Source organism: Dysidea avara, chromosome 2 (assembly GCF_963678975.1).
Source record: "Dysidea avara chromosome 2, odDysAvar1.4, whole genome shotgun sequence".
NCBI lineage: Eukaryota > Metazoa > Porifera > Demospongiae > Dictyoceratida > Dysideidae > Dysidea > Dysidea avara.
In genome coordinates, this window is record NC_089273.1 from 125,605 (window position 1) to 142,724 (window position 17,120).

The following is a 17,120-nucleotide window of genomic DNA, read 5'->3' on the forward strand; positions in this document are numbered from 1 at the left end:
GGTTTAAAAGAATTGAAGCCAGCATAACTCTCCAAGGATAGTAAGCACGCGTATGAAATTTACACAAAAGATGCATCAATCTGTTACCTTTCAGGCCACTTCCAGTACTTGTAGATGCTTGTACAGTTTCCCACCAAATGAGATAGAAAATCTGAGCAGTTGGACGAGTGAAGTAGTATCACGAGTGCTGACGAAGGGGTGGAGGCTGGCGGGTGGCGGGAAGGGCAAGAGATAGACCTCAAAATGGAGGCAGACCACGATTGGAGTCCAGACACGAGATTACAGTGCTGTGCTGGCTCCTTAGTGGCTGATATGTAGCAAAATCAACAGAGAAAATGTCTGGCCAACATTATAAGGCTGTCCACCAGTAAACCACTGATTCTTGCCCAGCCAGGTCCTTCACAAGGCCTGAAATTGCCATTTGAGCACTCCACACCACCCAGAAAAGATGTCTGTTAAAACCAGCCTCGTGTAGTTTGAGTAGTGCTGAGGGTCAAAACTTATAGTATGGTAGTGTAGCTATCCGCTGGTGGTGTTAGTTTGATTTTGCCTGATGTGCGATTTGGATCGGTTCTATAAAATCTGGTCACAAATAATGTTGTGCTTGCCACTGCACATACACACAAGGCACAGCCTTTGGATTACACAGTATTTACACCATTAAAGTCACAATGAAGAACAGTTTGCCATGAGTTTCTCCAATGTAATCCCGGTAGAGTAATTACCAAGTTTAATTTTAATTCACTTTTTCAAAGGCCTGGTTGCAGTCTGTTATACTTGCTATTATCATGGTGGGTTTTAAGTCTTCTGGAGTATATCCTTTCAATTCTTCAGCTATAAAAGTTCCATCCTTACAATCAGGAAGTAGTAATACAGCAGTGGTAGGCAAGCCACCTTGCAGCAATGATGAAGGATCACCTGCTACTGAGATTTCTAGCACATACAATGATGTGCGTGTGGACACAGATGCAGAACCTAGTGATTTTAATGCTGAGCAACAGCAATTGTACAAGAACAGATTCACCTGAATTGTCGTAATTAAATTTTTGCCATTAACCTACCATCACAGCCATTTCTTGGCCGCCACCTTGGATTTCACATCTTTTTTCACCTTGGAGACCACACTGTTTTTTTACAGCTTGGCTGTTTTGGTTTAGATTGTAATACACATGACCAATACTCCACTACATATACTCTTCAGGTTTTGTGTAAAAAGGCAACTACAATAATACTGTATAGTACAGTAGGTGTGGGCATGGCCCATGAAAAAACATCACCCAAAAACCAGCTTTACATTTCCCTGATGATGATGGGGCAGTATTGGTTAGGTAAAATTAAGCCCAAACAAGCCTTCAGATCGACCCAAAATACTTTCAACAAGTTGCTACGGAATTTTTGTAAAAAAACTATAAACAGAATTTTCTACTGACTGACTGAGTACAACTATATCAATTAATCATGATAATTGCATCACGATGCAATAATTATCACGATAGTAGATCCAATAATTATTTTCTATGCATATATGTCATACCAAAATACAGCAAAGTGCAATCTCAGAGAATACATACATAATTGAGTAATCAACAAATACTTTAATTGTTAGAGTAATTCCAGCGAGATAAGAATGTCTAATATTGGTGCTCATGATAATCACAGGCTATTATCATATCACGATAATGAACCTCTGTGATACGATTATCACACTATTGATATTATAGCACATTACTACTATGGTCCCTGCTCTAGTTTAAAATTTCAATTTTTGTGTACTCTTTTTTGTAAAATAATATTATTATGACTGGTGAACCCATGCATGCTGCATCAAAGTACAGAAATGGCACCGCATGTCCCAGCTACCAATTATATATCGTCTGAAACCTTTACGCTTCATTGTCAGCTATGTTCAACCCGTTACACAGCATTACGAATCAAAAACTGTTCGAAAAGCACCTCTGCAATCAAAGTAGCCACTATGAAAAATACGAATGATTTCGGTTACAAATGGAAGCCATCAAGCGTCACTACTAATTCGACACCTTTTGCTTTGCCTTTTTCTGTCAGCAAAGATAAATGGGACACAAAGGAGAACACTGGTAAGTCCATGAAGAATGCATACATACACACTGTACTATGGTATGCAAAACGGCATCTCTCAGGCCAAAGCAACATCAAACAGTGAAAAATAAAGCCCGTAGCCTTAAATTATTTTTGTCTGAAGACATCAGTCAGTCAGGCAGATTGATAAAATACTGAAACAAGTTGGAGTAGTGCATGATATTAAATCACGGTAAAACATTAAGAAGTGTTATATCCCTACTGTGCTCAAGATTCCACAGTGGAAATTCACAGTAGGGATATAACACTTCTTATTGTTTTACACATAATTTTCTCTTAAAGTGGTTTCCAACAAATGGTAATAATGATCTAATCCAAAACAGCCAAGCTGTAAAAAAGTGTGCGGCCTTCAAAAATGCTATGGTGAAAAAAGATGTGAAATCCAAGGTGGCGGCCAAGAAATAGCTGTGATGGTAGGTTAATGGTAAAAATTTTAATAACGACAATTCAGGTGAATTTTGTGCCAATTGACCAAGCGGCACCAAAATTCACCTGAATTGTCGTTATTAAAATTTTTACCATTAACCTATCATCACAGCCATTTCTTGGCCGCCACCTTGGATTTCACATCTTTTTTCACCATAACCTTTTTGAGGGCCACGCACTTTTTTTACAGCTTGGCTGTTTTGGATTAGATTTCACTTCTTTTTCTTTTTGCATACCCCAAAGCCGGCCTATGGCTGGCTTTGGGACTTTTTTAACCTATATTTTTTCTTTGCCACAGGAAGAAGAAAAGATGAAGCAGATGTACTTTAGATATATTTTATCAGTAAATGGACAAATTATATAATATAATACATATTATATTTATCACAGAACTCTCTATGGTGGTTTCTTTGTAACTGAACACTCTACAAGGTGACTTCTTCTAGCTGCTCTCTCTACAGGGTGAATTGTTTGTAGCTGAACGATCTACAAGGTAACTTCTTCTAGCTGATCTTTCTACAGCATGATTTGTTTGTAGCTGAATTCTGTACAGCTGATTTGTGTGCAGTTGAGCTCTTTACAGAATGGTTTCTTTGTAGCTGAACTCTCTACAAGGTAACTTCTTCTAGCTGATCTCTCTACAGGGTGATTTGTTTGTAGCTGAATTCTGAACAGGTGATTTGTTTGCAGCTGAGCTCTTTACAGAATGGTTTCTTTGTAGCTGAACTCTCTACAAGGTAACTTCTTCTAGCTGATCTCTCTACAGGGTGATTTGTTTGTAGCTGAATTCTGAACAGGTTATTTGTTTGCAGCTGAGCTCTTTACAGAATGGTTTCTTTGTAGCTGAACTCTCTACAAAGTAACTTCTTCTAGCTGATCTCTCTACAGGGTGATTTGTTTGTAGCTGAATTCTGAACAGGTGATTTGTTTGCAGCTGAACTCTCTACATGATGGTTTCTTTGTAGCTGAACTCTCTACAAGGTAACGTTTTCTAGCTGATCTATCTACAGGGTGATTTGTTTGTAGCTGAACTAACTACAAGATAACTTCTTCTAGATGATCTCTCAACAGGGTTATTTGTTGGTAGCTGAATTCTGTATATAGGTGATTTGTTTGCAGCTGCGTTCTTTACAGAATGGTTTCTTTGTAGCTGACTCTACAAGGTGACTTCTTCTAGCTGAACTCTCTACATGGTGGTTTGTTTGTAGCTGCTCTACAAGGTGACTTCTTCTATCTGATCTTTCTAGCTACAGGGTGATTTGTTTGCAGCTGAACTACCTACAAAGTAACATCTTCTAGCTGATCTCTCTACAGGGTGATTTGTTTGTAGCTGAAATATCTACAAGATAACTTCTTCAAAATGATCTCTGTACATGGTGATTTGTTTGTAGCTGAATTCTGTATAGGTGATTTGTTTGCAGCTGAACTCTCTACAAGGTAACTTCTTCTAGCTGATCTTACTACAGGGTGATTTGTTTGTAGCTGAATTCTGTACAGGTGATTTGTTTGCAGCTGAGCTCTTTACAGAATGGTTTCTTTGTAGCTGAACTCTCTACAAGGTAACTTCTTCTAGCTGATCTCTCTACAAGGAGATTTGTTTGTAGCTGAACTCTCTACAGGTGATTTGTTTGCAGCTGAACTCTCTACATGATGGTTTCTTTTTAGCTGAACTCTCTACAAGGTAACTTCTTCTAGCTGATCTCTCTACAGGGAGATTTGTTTGTAGCTGAACTCTACAGGTGATTTGTTTGCAGCTGAACTCTTTACATAATGGTTTCTTTTTAACTGAACTCTCTACAAGGTAACTTCTTCTATTGATCTCTCTACAGGGCGATTTGTTTGTAGCTGAACTCTCTACATGGTGATTTCTTTGTAGCTGAACTCTACAAGATGATTTCTTCTAGCTGAACTATCTCTTTCCATAGTTGCATGAGCTCCCTAATTCTAGCTGATCTCTCTACAGGGTGACTTGTTTGTAGCTGATCTCTATACACGTTACTTGTTTCTAGCTGATCTCTTGAATTCTCTTCAGGGTGACTGCTCTATTAGGATGACTGCTCTATTAGAGTATCTCGATCTCGCACTTGCTGCATCAAATTGGATTTCGTGTTATAACTTCGTGGCTTTAAGTCTGATTCTTCTATACCATTGAAGAGCCTTTCTAAGATGATTACTCCATCTGTACAGCATTTTTCAAGGCATTAGCCCAAGCGGTTTATCTGCAGATCTGAGCTTATCATAACCATTTTAATGCAGATCTGAGCTTATCATAACTATCAAGATAGTGATATCCCTACTATCACGATAACGATAGTGATTTACTATCGTGATATATCACACTATCGAGACTATTGCTCAGCCCTAACCTTGTTAGGACTTCAAAAATTCTGTCACTCCATTAAAATATACAAAGTGTGTTGGTCCTCTGGTATACACTGGACACTTTTATACACTTGAATGTGAGGAGTAATCGTGGGTTTGAGTTTGTGTGTGTTATGATGAGGTGGAGTTGTTAACAACATGTCATTTGTACCCTAACAGGTAGAACAGGAGTGTCAGTTCTCCATTTAATATAACTGTGTAGATTACTTCCCCAGTTAACACCAGATCCCCATTAATAAAGCTGGTCATTTTCTAACTCTTAAAACCCACACATATAATATACCTTAGTAACAATTCACTGAAAAATGCATACACTGATAAATTAACTTTTACACATAACCTCAAACAGATTACTGTCACTATGGAACACAATTTGCGCTAACATAAATAATGTAACAAATATTTGTGATGTAATAAAGAATAAAATGTTACCTAGGGGTTTACCCTGTGACCAAGTTAAACTTGCCATGACAACAAAGTTTATCCAATTCAAACACACATGCTACAAACTATTCATAACTCCTTCCCACACTAGATAATGTTACAACATCTAAAACTGATGTTAGTTGAACATTAATAAATTGATTACTGTGTCATATTCATTCACTATCGGTCTAGTCCTTCATAACAAGTCAGTGAATGTTGTTACAATTATTTATCCTTTTCTGAGTACACAAATGATATGTTTTCTATTGTTGGATGGTTTTAGGGTTTGTACATTTGTTCCAGCTCTACCATATGTACATGGTCAACACAAGACTACTACAGTACTACCTTCACACAGACGTACAATATTTGTATAACACACAGACAGACAGACACACTTACCTGTGACGGCAAATATCTCAGAGGAGGTGACAATATGGGTGACAGGTTGATACTCTCTCCTAATCACTCTCTTCTATATCATCTATGTAATTATTTGCCTGAGGGGCTGCTCCTCCCTGCCTATCATATGATCCTTATAATCCCAACCCTTAGGATATATAACACTGGTCCATTATTGTATGTCTCTAAGGCCCCAACTTGTTCATCACTCTTAAAACTTGTTAGATGAGGCTGGAACCAGGAATCTGACCATGAGGGTGTTCTGCGTCCGTCATCTTGTAGAGATCATGTGATCTGACTATCTTGTACAATTGGTGGTGGTCAGCACTACTTGAATCAACCTGTAACAGACAAGTTTAATGAGACACGTATGACAAGTTAGTCAGTATGGTGTATGTATAACTACTCTATGATGACCATGGAATTATTGCGTTGTAACACAAGTTTATGAAATGAGCTAAACAAGAACAGTTATTAAACTACACTACTAGTGTACATGGTTGAGAGGTAGAGGATGACAGATATACTACACAGTTAACAAAACTATATCATTGACTATGACACAATTGTGTAGTCAGTCAAACACAACAAGATAAACAAGTGGTTAGTGACATGTATCATCCTGGAGGTAATATTTGTAGACCAACATGTAACACAATATATGTGACCCGCTGAATGAAAACCTGACTAGTTTGCATAATTCTGTTTTTGAGAAAAACCACATTGAAATACATTAGGCAAAAAATGCGTACTATACAAAATAATTTTTACACGCATTTCAATTGCTTCAGTAAACAGTGAAACAAGCCTCGAATCGAGATAACTAAGTGACCAACAGATTTACCTGCTAATGGTGAATAAGAATATCTTTGTTTTGTGCCATGAAGCAAACATGAGTTTAGGCATTTGTTTGCGTTGTGGTAAAATATTACATAAACGTTGCTGTTTCTAAATTTAAACAACTTTTTTGTTTAAATGCATGGATGTATGTAGGGCAAATACCATACCTTGCTGAATGCCCCAATTCATTGTGAAGACAATGAGCCAAGTCCCATCTCCATAGCTTGTTTCCTTCGTGAGTTCTGATCAATTAATTGAGTGTCAGTAATTTTTTTCCTGTATAGTCACTGTACAAATCAATTGTTTAGCACTTCCTGCTGTCTATCGCTATAACCCAACAACTATTCGCCACATAAGGCTGAAACTTTGACAGCCCATTGGTTTTTCCCTCTGGATGGATAACAAAGAAGTTCTAAAAGGAAGTTTGATAAAAATGCAAACTAGTCGGGTTTTCGCTCAGCGGGTCAAATATTAATAACAGGTCGAACAGGTTTCCAGTTTGAGATAGTCAAACCTTCTTCCAGAGCAATACAATATTTATCACAACAGCAACAAATGTTGCTTCTTGCAACAATCCCTCTACCTGCTGGTCTGAGCTGTCTGTCTACACATGAACAACTCTGGCAGTTGTGGGAAACACAGTTATTGTTTCCAGTCAACCAACACTGGAATGTCCATGTACCACTCATACACTCAGCTGGGGCAGGACTAGTAATACACAGGAGGACTGTACAAGTCTTACAGATAGAGGACACACAACCTGAAGTTCCAGAATGACTGCTAAAATGCTATTCAACACAATGACAGTTTGGTTTGTATAGCTGGGTAGACTACAACAATGCGAGCAAAATTTCTTGTTCAAGATAACAACAGCAATAGTAACTGGGCATTGAACTTGGAACCTTTCAATTACCAGGTAGTTGGTACAGCCACTTGGCTATGATACCTCACACAATGCATGCATACACAGACAGACAGACACACACACACTGCAAATCTGCACAACAGCAGCTTCAATCACAGTCAGAGCATGATGATGTGTAAAATGGCCTAACGTGACATTGTCTTTAATCTCAGAATCAGTATTTTCCATGACAACACTACATCAGTAGCATACACAGGTAAAATGACATCATCATAACAACATCACAAAAAAAAAAAATGTTATGTACAGTGAAACCTCTAGGACCATGAAATTGGACCTACTAGATGTGGCCGATGTAATGAGGTGATCTTATTAAACATCAAACAGTATTAGTATTATCAATTACCGGTAAAGGCACTGCCTGTATACAGTACGGTTGTACTGTTCAGTAGAGAGTTCCCCCTAAAGTGATATGAGTCACTAGTGTTGCACCGATAATCGGATCGGTTATCAGAAAAACCATATAACGGCTGTATTTTTGTATATCGGTATCGGATCGACACCATGGTAGAAAAAAGCGGCAGATATTATGTATTATTTTAAAATACATGCTCATGTGCACTAAACTGTGTATAGAGTAACATTTTACTGCTTTGTAATGTTGTTATTATTACTGCTTAAAAGTGCTGTCAGCTATTGTTGTGGCACTACCGCCACTACAAACAAGTTAAATTAGTCCTTTATAAACAGCTTTGTGGTAAAATTCAATGAAGGATAGACATTTAGTATTATATCGGATCAGCTAAGTTTATCGGCTTGGAAATATTATCCCATATCGGTTATCGGAATATCGGCAAAATGTCATATCGGTGCAACACTATGAGCCACTAAGAAAGTTGCATTTAAAAATCATCATGAAAATATCATACTCAGCGAAAATCACCTGTACAGAATAGCCTTACTTCATTCAGCATCAATTACAGCATTGAAAACAAGAAAACACATACAGGCACCCGGATATTTAGTTTTTTTTTAAAATCACCATAACTTGAATTTTTGTTTGCCAGTCTGCCTGACCACAGTCACAAGGTTAGAGACCAAATGAAGTAACATACGGCCACCATTTTAAGCCACAACAACAAACTCACTGGTGGGATGTGCCTTTTGTAGTTCTGATGAATGATGAATGTCTGCTTTCTGTGCTTTGTCATTTCTTTTATCTTCAATTAAATGATCCTCTTCTCTCCAGGAAACCATACCAAGATGTTAATCTTCCATATCAACACTTTTCTTGAAGGAGCATATTTAGATGCCACTAAACTATTTGAGGTGCTCAACAGACTGGTAGCCGCTAAGCTGTGCTGCTTTTAAAACAATTGCCACACCCCTTAAAGATCAAAATGTGACACGACAATCTAGCTTCATAGGAAAACAAGGTGTTGTGTCATGTCCACTAGCTTGATCTAATGTGTAGCTTAGAGGCAAGATCGAGATACCACACTAGCATATTTCATAGCTAGCTCTAGCAAAAAAGAACCAAACTAGTGCAATAAAAATTATATAATTTAAAAATGAGGTATGCTTACAGCAATAAAACAAGAAATTCTGATAGTTGTGAGGGAAAATCCCTAGTTACGTACTTGGAATTGTAGCAAAGTGGGGAAACCCCTACTTTTGAATCCATCATCTCTTGTTTCACTACTTCTTATCGCTGGAACCACACGTACCTCATTTTTAAATTATATAATTTTTATTTACAATAAATTTTATTGCACTAACTTTAAGGTGGTCACTATAATGAGCTTGTCTCAGGGAGGGTAGGACAAGCTCACGTTAATACGTAATAACATTGCACAAATACTGAAAGTATTTCACGTGAACTGAATAGACCCTGTACAAAAAGTAGAGGGAGGGGATTGACGGGGATTAATACATATTTTAGTTCTACTTATTTTGTTGTTTGCAATGATGTGATTCACGATTGGAAAAACGCTGCTGTTATGGAGTAATTAGACTTACAATGATGATGATGTGTGGCAGTGATGACTTTCACATCAACAGTAACAGTGGTCATCAATGATTACAATACAATTGTTTTTTGTATGATATATTAATTTCAACAGGTAGTATGACTATTAAAACAAATACTTTTGTTAGTGCTCCGTAGTGCACATGGCCCTGTCCTACCCCCCTGAGCTTGTCTTATTAAAGAGGTGGTAATATAAGGTTTCACTGTACTAATATTATAGAATACACTAAAACACTTTGTTGTTACAGGCCCACAAGCTGTTGACAAGATACAACAACAAACAATAGTGTCAGTTATACAATCACTCAGGACCACCACTTTGGTTAGGTACCACAATATAACACCTTCACATGACTACATTCAACCATAGATATACGACTCTTAATAGGGATTGGAAATGGCGTCACACACCCAGTATACTACTTGTACATTTGACGACACCAGGTAGATACAAGGCACACTTCGCTTGCTACCGCTTTGAAGAGGATGAGAAGACTAACACTTCTTATTGTAGACTATTACTGTAGGTTTTGTATAATATGAAAGTTCTGTAAGGTTGAATGCAGAGGAGGTTGGACACACTTTAAGCACCACCAAATATTATTGCCGTTAATTGCATTATTTTAATTGGTACTTCACGTGACCCTCAATAGTCTCAATACAAATGGTGGAGTAGAGTGGAGTAGAGTGAGGTATTGTAAAACTTGTAAATCCGTACCTATTCATAATTATTTTGTCAACATTTTCTTATCAAAATTTTCTGCTATAAACATTGTAATTCTATTTTGCAGCACTTGCTGTCTATGTCCGAAGCCCTGCAGCATATAAGCTCTAAAAAGCTTTAGTATCTTGCAGCTTCCTTCCCGTGCTACACTGCAGGCATACACAGGGGATTTCCTGTATGAAGCTGGGGCTGCAGTGGAGTCAATTGGCAAGCAAGTAGAAGCGTACAGAATATTTCAGCAATCCTGTTAAGCTGAGCATAAATCAAGGCTAAGAGTGCAGGGGTGCTAATTTTTTATGAAGTAAAAGTTGTGTCGTCTCTTATGTGGAACTCACAGAGCCATAGAATAATTGGACTAGCAATGACTGTGGAAGCACAGGCATCCTTGCATTATGTATTCCAGCTGTTTGATAGTGATCACAGAGTAAAGCAAACCAACTACATTCTACAATTCCTATGGAGAGACCTTACCTCCTCATGTGACATTGTGGGGCCATTTTAAACTAGTGAAGAAACGATGACAGCTAAGTTTATTTGCTCTTGTGTGTTGGAGAGTATTAGACTTTTTTCACGTATGTTATAACATAAGTTAGAATAATTTAGCATTTTTCTAACATGTGTAGGTTCACGACATCAAAACTCTTATCCTAGTGTGTGATGGTGCAGTTCCTAATCTGGCAGCATCAAAGGCTACCCATGACTGTTATGGAATGTGTGGTACTTGCACTGGCCCAGATCCATATGCAGTGAAACCATGGTTTGTGAACCAGTGTGATCCACTAAGATTTGTTTATTGGCTTATATGTCCCAGTCACCAGGTAAACTAGCATAATTATTACATCAAAAGTTTATGGTATTTATCTATAGTGGTATTATAAACTCTTGATCAAGTCATGCAGTTGATTTGATTTTTTTTTGTATAGTTGAAAAACATGATAAATGCTTTGTTCTCATCACAAGAGAGGAATTTACCTCTGCTGATGGGACAAAGTTTGGGTGGAAAGCGACACTGGATTTGTATTCTAGGGAGTGCCAAAGAAGAGACAAAGGTTGTGCACGCATGGTGCCAAAGCTTAAAGAGGTTCATGTCCTTCGTGATGCCTGGACAAAGCTAAATGTCTTATCCGCTAAGATCATGCAGGTACATATAAAATAATTTTAAGTCAGCGTGCATTGTTGATGTATTTAATTGTAGCAAGAACTGGTACTATCAGAGCTGTACCAATACATTAATCAAGATCCTGTGCCTAAGGATGCTGCTAGTGTTAAGCTTACGTTAGAGTACCTTGAGACGTGCAGTAAATTATTTGAGAAGTGTTTCCTGAGTCACAAGAAGGTATGCGACTTAAGCAGCGAAGTATTTCAGTAAATTTCTTCTGGGTTTTTATACTTTGTAAAGTGGCAAAGATCTGTCAAGAGAAGGTCTGAATGTTAATGCATGGTTTTGATTTGCCTTTACATGTATCTATACATTATAGGTACTTTAGAAGCACAAGACCGGAGATTCCTCAGTTGGCAAAGTAAGTATTACGCATGTTGTTGTGCTTTTTATCACACTTTTTTTATAATGATGTAGCATTTGATCTTCTCAGGGTGTGCACTTACAGTTTCCAAGCTTTTGTGAAAAGTTTCCTAGACGAATTTCCAGAACATTTTATTAGTCCCTTACGACTTTCAGGAAGTGTGGTTGAAACACTATTCAGCCAGTTCAAGCACACAGCAGGAGGCAAGCTTAACTATTCTACTGCAAGAGCAGCACATTTGGTAAAGCACACTGTGGCATACCACCACAGCTCAGTTAACTATAGAGATGTTCCCCTACACTTATCCAATTGCACATTAGAAAAGAAGAAATATGGATGTAAACAATAATCAAATGTATTTCATAATGTAAATATTGTTAGTATCACTGTTTAGTTTTAAGGTTAACATGGTGTGTCAATAATGAATCCCGTAGGTTCTGCCCTGCTAATGAAGCACTTCCCTTTTGAGCAGCTCCTTTGTGTTTAAAGGTATCAAGATACTCTTGTACTCTGATATGGGCAAGTTTCTGTACCATCTCCTTAAATACAGCATACACTGTTGTGATGGGTAAATCACACATTCTAGCAGCCAAGGCGGTTGAAAACACTGCAAGAAGATTGCTATAACTGTGCAGTGATTCCACTATTATAGTCAACATGTTTGAACCCAGATGGTTAAATTTTGTATCATTAACTTTATTTTTGGTGGCAACATCAACAGCTTTTAAAAATGGAAGTAGTTCTGTACAAGGAAAGTACATATTTCCTTGGTCTCGGTACTTAAGGTAATCCGGTATGTGGTCCTTGTCTTCTTTCTTATGTATACTGCAGTAGGGCTAGTTCTAGTGAGACTGTAACATTCTGTTGTGATGAGCAGACTTTTATTTTGTCATATCTCCTATGCAGCATACTACATAGGGTAGCACCACCAAAACGATAATAAATGTCCTCTGTGTCCTCTAAACATATGATGTCTTTTTGTCTGTCAGCTTGAATAGCTATGTGACATTGTCGAAGTAATTCATCATATACGCAACTGCAAAATACCATTAGGAACTTCTTGGATTCAGATGATAGAAGAGAATGTAGAGAACAAAATTTTTTCCACTTTGACCAAACAGCCACCACTTCAATAGCCAAAGGGTCTGTTGGATGCAGACCAACCGGTGAAAGCTGACAGTTCTTATCAACTAATAAGTAGCTGCAGTATCTATGCCACCTTATCTGAAACTGCAGGTATCTCTCCTTCAAAGTCGAACACTCCTCGTAAAGTCTTATAAATACCTTCTGCAAGTGTTCTGACAAAAACTTTAGCTGGTTGGGAATAACAGATGTACAAAACTGTTTTAGTTCAGAGTTGTAGCTTGGCAATAGTTTTTGCACGTTGTTTAGAGACACAGTGGTAACTACTTCAGGCTTTAATGAACCAAGGTGATCTGTTATTCGCAACTTCTCCTTTTTATTTAGTGCCTTTTGTTTTCGACCTGCAGTAGAGGACAAGCTGGAGGCTGACTCTGATGGTTGTGGTTGAACTGTATTAGAGGCAGCGTTTGGTCGTGTACTTTTTCGTTTCCCTTCCCCTCGTACCGAGTTTACTTCAGCTTGCTCATCGCCTTTCACATCGTGAGCCTGAAGCGGTCCTTCTTTACCATCCAGTGACTTCTCGCCGGGGAGCTCAGTTGAGTCTTCTCCGCAACCACTAGGCCTGTCTAAAGGATTCCATTCAATCAGTCGTCTTCTCTTCAGACGTGAGGCCTGATTTTCAAGCACGGGTTCTTCACCAAATATTACTGTATTCGGGTGCCACATTATCGATATGAGCACTTTTATTTTAGGCGTGCATATAGTTTGCACCACTTGCTACAAACCAGCCTCGAACAAACCAGCCTCGATCTGGCTGCCCTAGTATCAACACTAGAAGGTGTAAAATCACTACAAATCAGTGTGCGTTTGACTTATACACTGGTTGTTAGACACTCTCCCCCCCTACAATATTATGAACTCTTGATACTATGGTAGACCATTTTGATTGGTAAGTATAGTCATTTTAGCCATGTGTCATGTGAAATTTTACACCTTGCAACATTGGAATACCTCTACAAGTATTATAGTATCTTGTATAGCACATCTTGTCTTGGAACTTTGTGTTTGTACACACGTATTTTCTTTCAACCATGATTAAGTGCGAGAAATGGGTAAGCGCTAAACAAACAATACGAGCTTAATATATTATACGTGTGCTTAACAACCAGACTCTATGGTAGTACTTTCTGCAGTAGGAGAGTACGAAAAACTTGTAGAAGTTTGATAATTGCATTTGACATGTGTTGCAATAGATAAAACTAAACAAGCACTAAAAATGTGACCCTATTTTGGAAAACCATACATTTGTTGCAATTTGTGAACAATACAGTGATACAGTAACAAAACTTCGTTTCCGTTGCTTACATTAGAAACTCTTGGTAGAACGATCTTTCCAAATGACCCCAGCTTTTTTTTTACATTGTGACATTTTTCTACTGTAATCAGAGGATGTCACTCCTTTATTGTGAATTGGTGTCAATGTGTCCTCAATATACAGGCCATATAACTGATGTTCTTACCTCACTATAGTGGAGCCATATGTAGCAGTGGTAGGGAACAATACAGGACTACCAACAACTCCATAACTGATCAGAATTGAAGCATCAGCTAACCCTGGTACCTGAATAATATAGCAAAAACACTCTAATTGATGTAGGCTGCATGTATACACTAATCCATAAACCAAAGCATCCACCATTTTCAGTTTAAAGAAATGTTGCAAACATTACTGAATGTGTAGACATTAGCTCAGACAAGCTGAACTATAATTTTAATTTAGTAATGCAAGGGAATTTTCAATACTACACTGATTTCTAAAAACTTATGAAAATCCTCTCTTTATCCTGTCAAGTCTAGCAAACATACTTCACTGTAATTTGGTGACATCAAAGAAATGAAGTTACACAATACCAAATGATGTCACATAACATAAGGTGGCATCACATGACCTTCTAAGACATTACCTGACACACAAGTTGATCAGAGTACACTCCTCACATGTCAGAGTATGACTACACTTGGATCATGTGACTAGAGTGGGCAGGAATGTCTGGGGTCATTACAAAGCCACACCCCTTTCCTCTGGCCAACACCTGATTGGTTAGATCTGCAATGACAACTGAAGCATCACATGATCATCACATGACATATCTTACCTAACTGGTTCCTTTTGTCTGTCATACTCTTGGGATTAGCTAGGTCGGAAGTTTGACTAAGCATCGTGCTCTTGCCAGCTCTTGTAGTCGGTGGGTCAGCAGGTATCACAGTTGGTACTACATGGACCACTAGACTAGTAGGTATGACAGTGTTGTTTGTCACTTTAAGGTATAGACGGTGAGGGGCCTAGCCCAGTGAATTGGTACTGCCAAAGTCTAGCAGGTACCTAATGTAACACATGGTGAGGTAAAGTACATGTACAGTATATAACACACATGTCATGACATGTGATTCACACACATACAACACATGGTGAGGTAAAGTACATGTACAGTATATAATACACATGTCATGACATGTGATTCACACACACACAACACATGGTGAGGTAAAGTACATGTACAGTATATAACACACATGTCATGACATGTGATTCACACACACACAACATTTACAAATACATGAAAAAATTTGGAATTTCAACTAGCGTAGGGACCATAGCACATCGATAAAAAGTGCTGAAATTAGTTGGAGTAGTCCATGATATTAAATCACAGTAAAACAATAAGAAGTGTTATATCCCTACTGTGCTCAAAATACCATAACAGAAATGCACAGTAGGGATATAACACTTCTGAATGTTTACTATCATGGACTACTCCAACTTGTTTCAGTACTTTTTATCGATGTGCTATGATCCCTACTCTAGTTGAAAATTCCAAATTTTTTCATGTACTTGTTTGTTAACTTTTTTTGTAAATAATTTTATTATGACTGGTGAACCCACGCATACCACTTCTGAAATGGCGCCGCACACCCCAGCTATTGTCTGAAAAGTGAAGTATCAATTATGCTTCATTGTCAGCTATGTTCAACCCGTTACATGGCATTTCGAATCAAGAACTGTTCGGAAAGCACCGCTACAATCCACGCATACCAAAAGAAATGGTGCCGCGCGCCCCAATTTTATTATTAATTATCGTCTGTTTGAAAAGCACATCTGCAATCAAAATAGCCACTATGAAAAATACAGACGGTTTCTGTTTTGAAGGGAAGCTATCACGTGCTATTGCTAAATCAACACCTTTCCCTGTCAGCAAAGACGAATGGGACACAAAGGAGGACACTGGTAAGTCCATGAAGAATGCGTTGTACATACTGTGGTATGCTAAAAGGCACCTGTTGGGCTGAAGCAACGTCGTACAGTAAAAAAATCAAGCCCGTGGCCTTAGCCGTTATCGAGTTACGCTTGTCTGAAGGCATCAGCCAGTCAGTACTCAGTCAGGCAGTAGAAAATTCTGTCAAATAAAAAGAAATTTAAATTCCACAGCAACTTGTTGAAAGTGTTTTGGGTCAATTTGAAGTCTTGTTTGGGCTTAGTTTTACCTAACCAATACTGCCTCATCGTCGTCAGGGAAAATTGAGGCTGGTTTTGGGGTGATGTTATTTTGTGGGCCATGCCTACTCCTTTGTGGTACCTACCATACAGTTACTATCGTACTGTATGATAAATGCAAAAAGGAAAGCAAAATCCTTCAAAAAGTCTTTGGCTCTCACCTATAATGCAATCATGCCTACCCAGTGAACCAGCACTGGGACACCTGCATGCTACTCAGGTGCCAGACAGTGCAGTGTGTTATAAAACATACACCACAGAATCCCACTGACACACTAGTGTAGTTTTGTTGGCCTCCATAAAAATTACAGGAAAAGTTGTACACTTTTTGAAAGCCATTTTCTAGTGGTCCATTTGAAAAATGGTAAACTTCAATAGACTCAGCATATAGTTTACATCGGGTGATCCATTATATCATGTGATATGGTTGTACAATCACACATGGTGGTCAAGGACATTCTAATAAAGTGCTGAGGTGTTTGTAATTTTGTAACAGGAAGGAAGACAGGAATGACAGGATGACAGACAGACAGGATGTTATTGTAAATAAAAAAAAGAAACTCATACGTAGATGTACATGCTATGATATGAGATACGATAGATGATTCATTTCAAACATGTACCATGAACAAAGTAAACAAGTTAGTTGTTCAAGTTTAATTAACCATTGATGTTATAGCTGGGTGGGATGTTCCCCAATTGACATTACACATGCACACACAAAGCAAAGCCTCCAGTGGTCATGTGAA

At 38.2% G+C, this 17,120-nt stretch overlaps 1 long non-coding RNA gene across 2 annotated transcripts; it reads right to left on the reverse strand.

The window, feature by feature from the left end:
• Positions 1 to 5,832: 5,832 nt before the first annotated feature.
• LOC136246409 (uncharacterized) lies at positions 5,833 to 15,419 on the reverse strand. Of its 2 annotated transcripts, none has more exons than XR_010696404.1 (4): positions 14,975 to 15,417; positions 14,783 to 14,925; positions 14,339 to 14,439; positions 5,833 to 6,095 (listed from the first exon to the last, which is right to left on the reverse strand). It is a non-coding gene; the product is annotated as an uncharacterized lncRNA (long non-coding RNA). The 2 variants fall into 2 exon arrangements; XR_010696405.1 differs by lacking the exon at positions 5,833 to 6,095 and adding an exon at positions 14,252 to 14,276 and having other exon boundaries at positions 14,975 to 15,419.
• Positions 15,420 to 17,120: the final 1,701 nt, after the last annotated feature.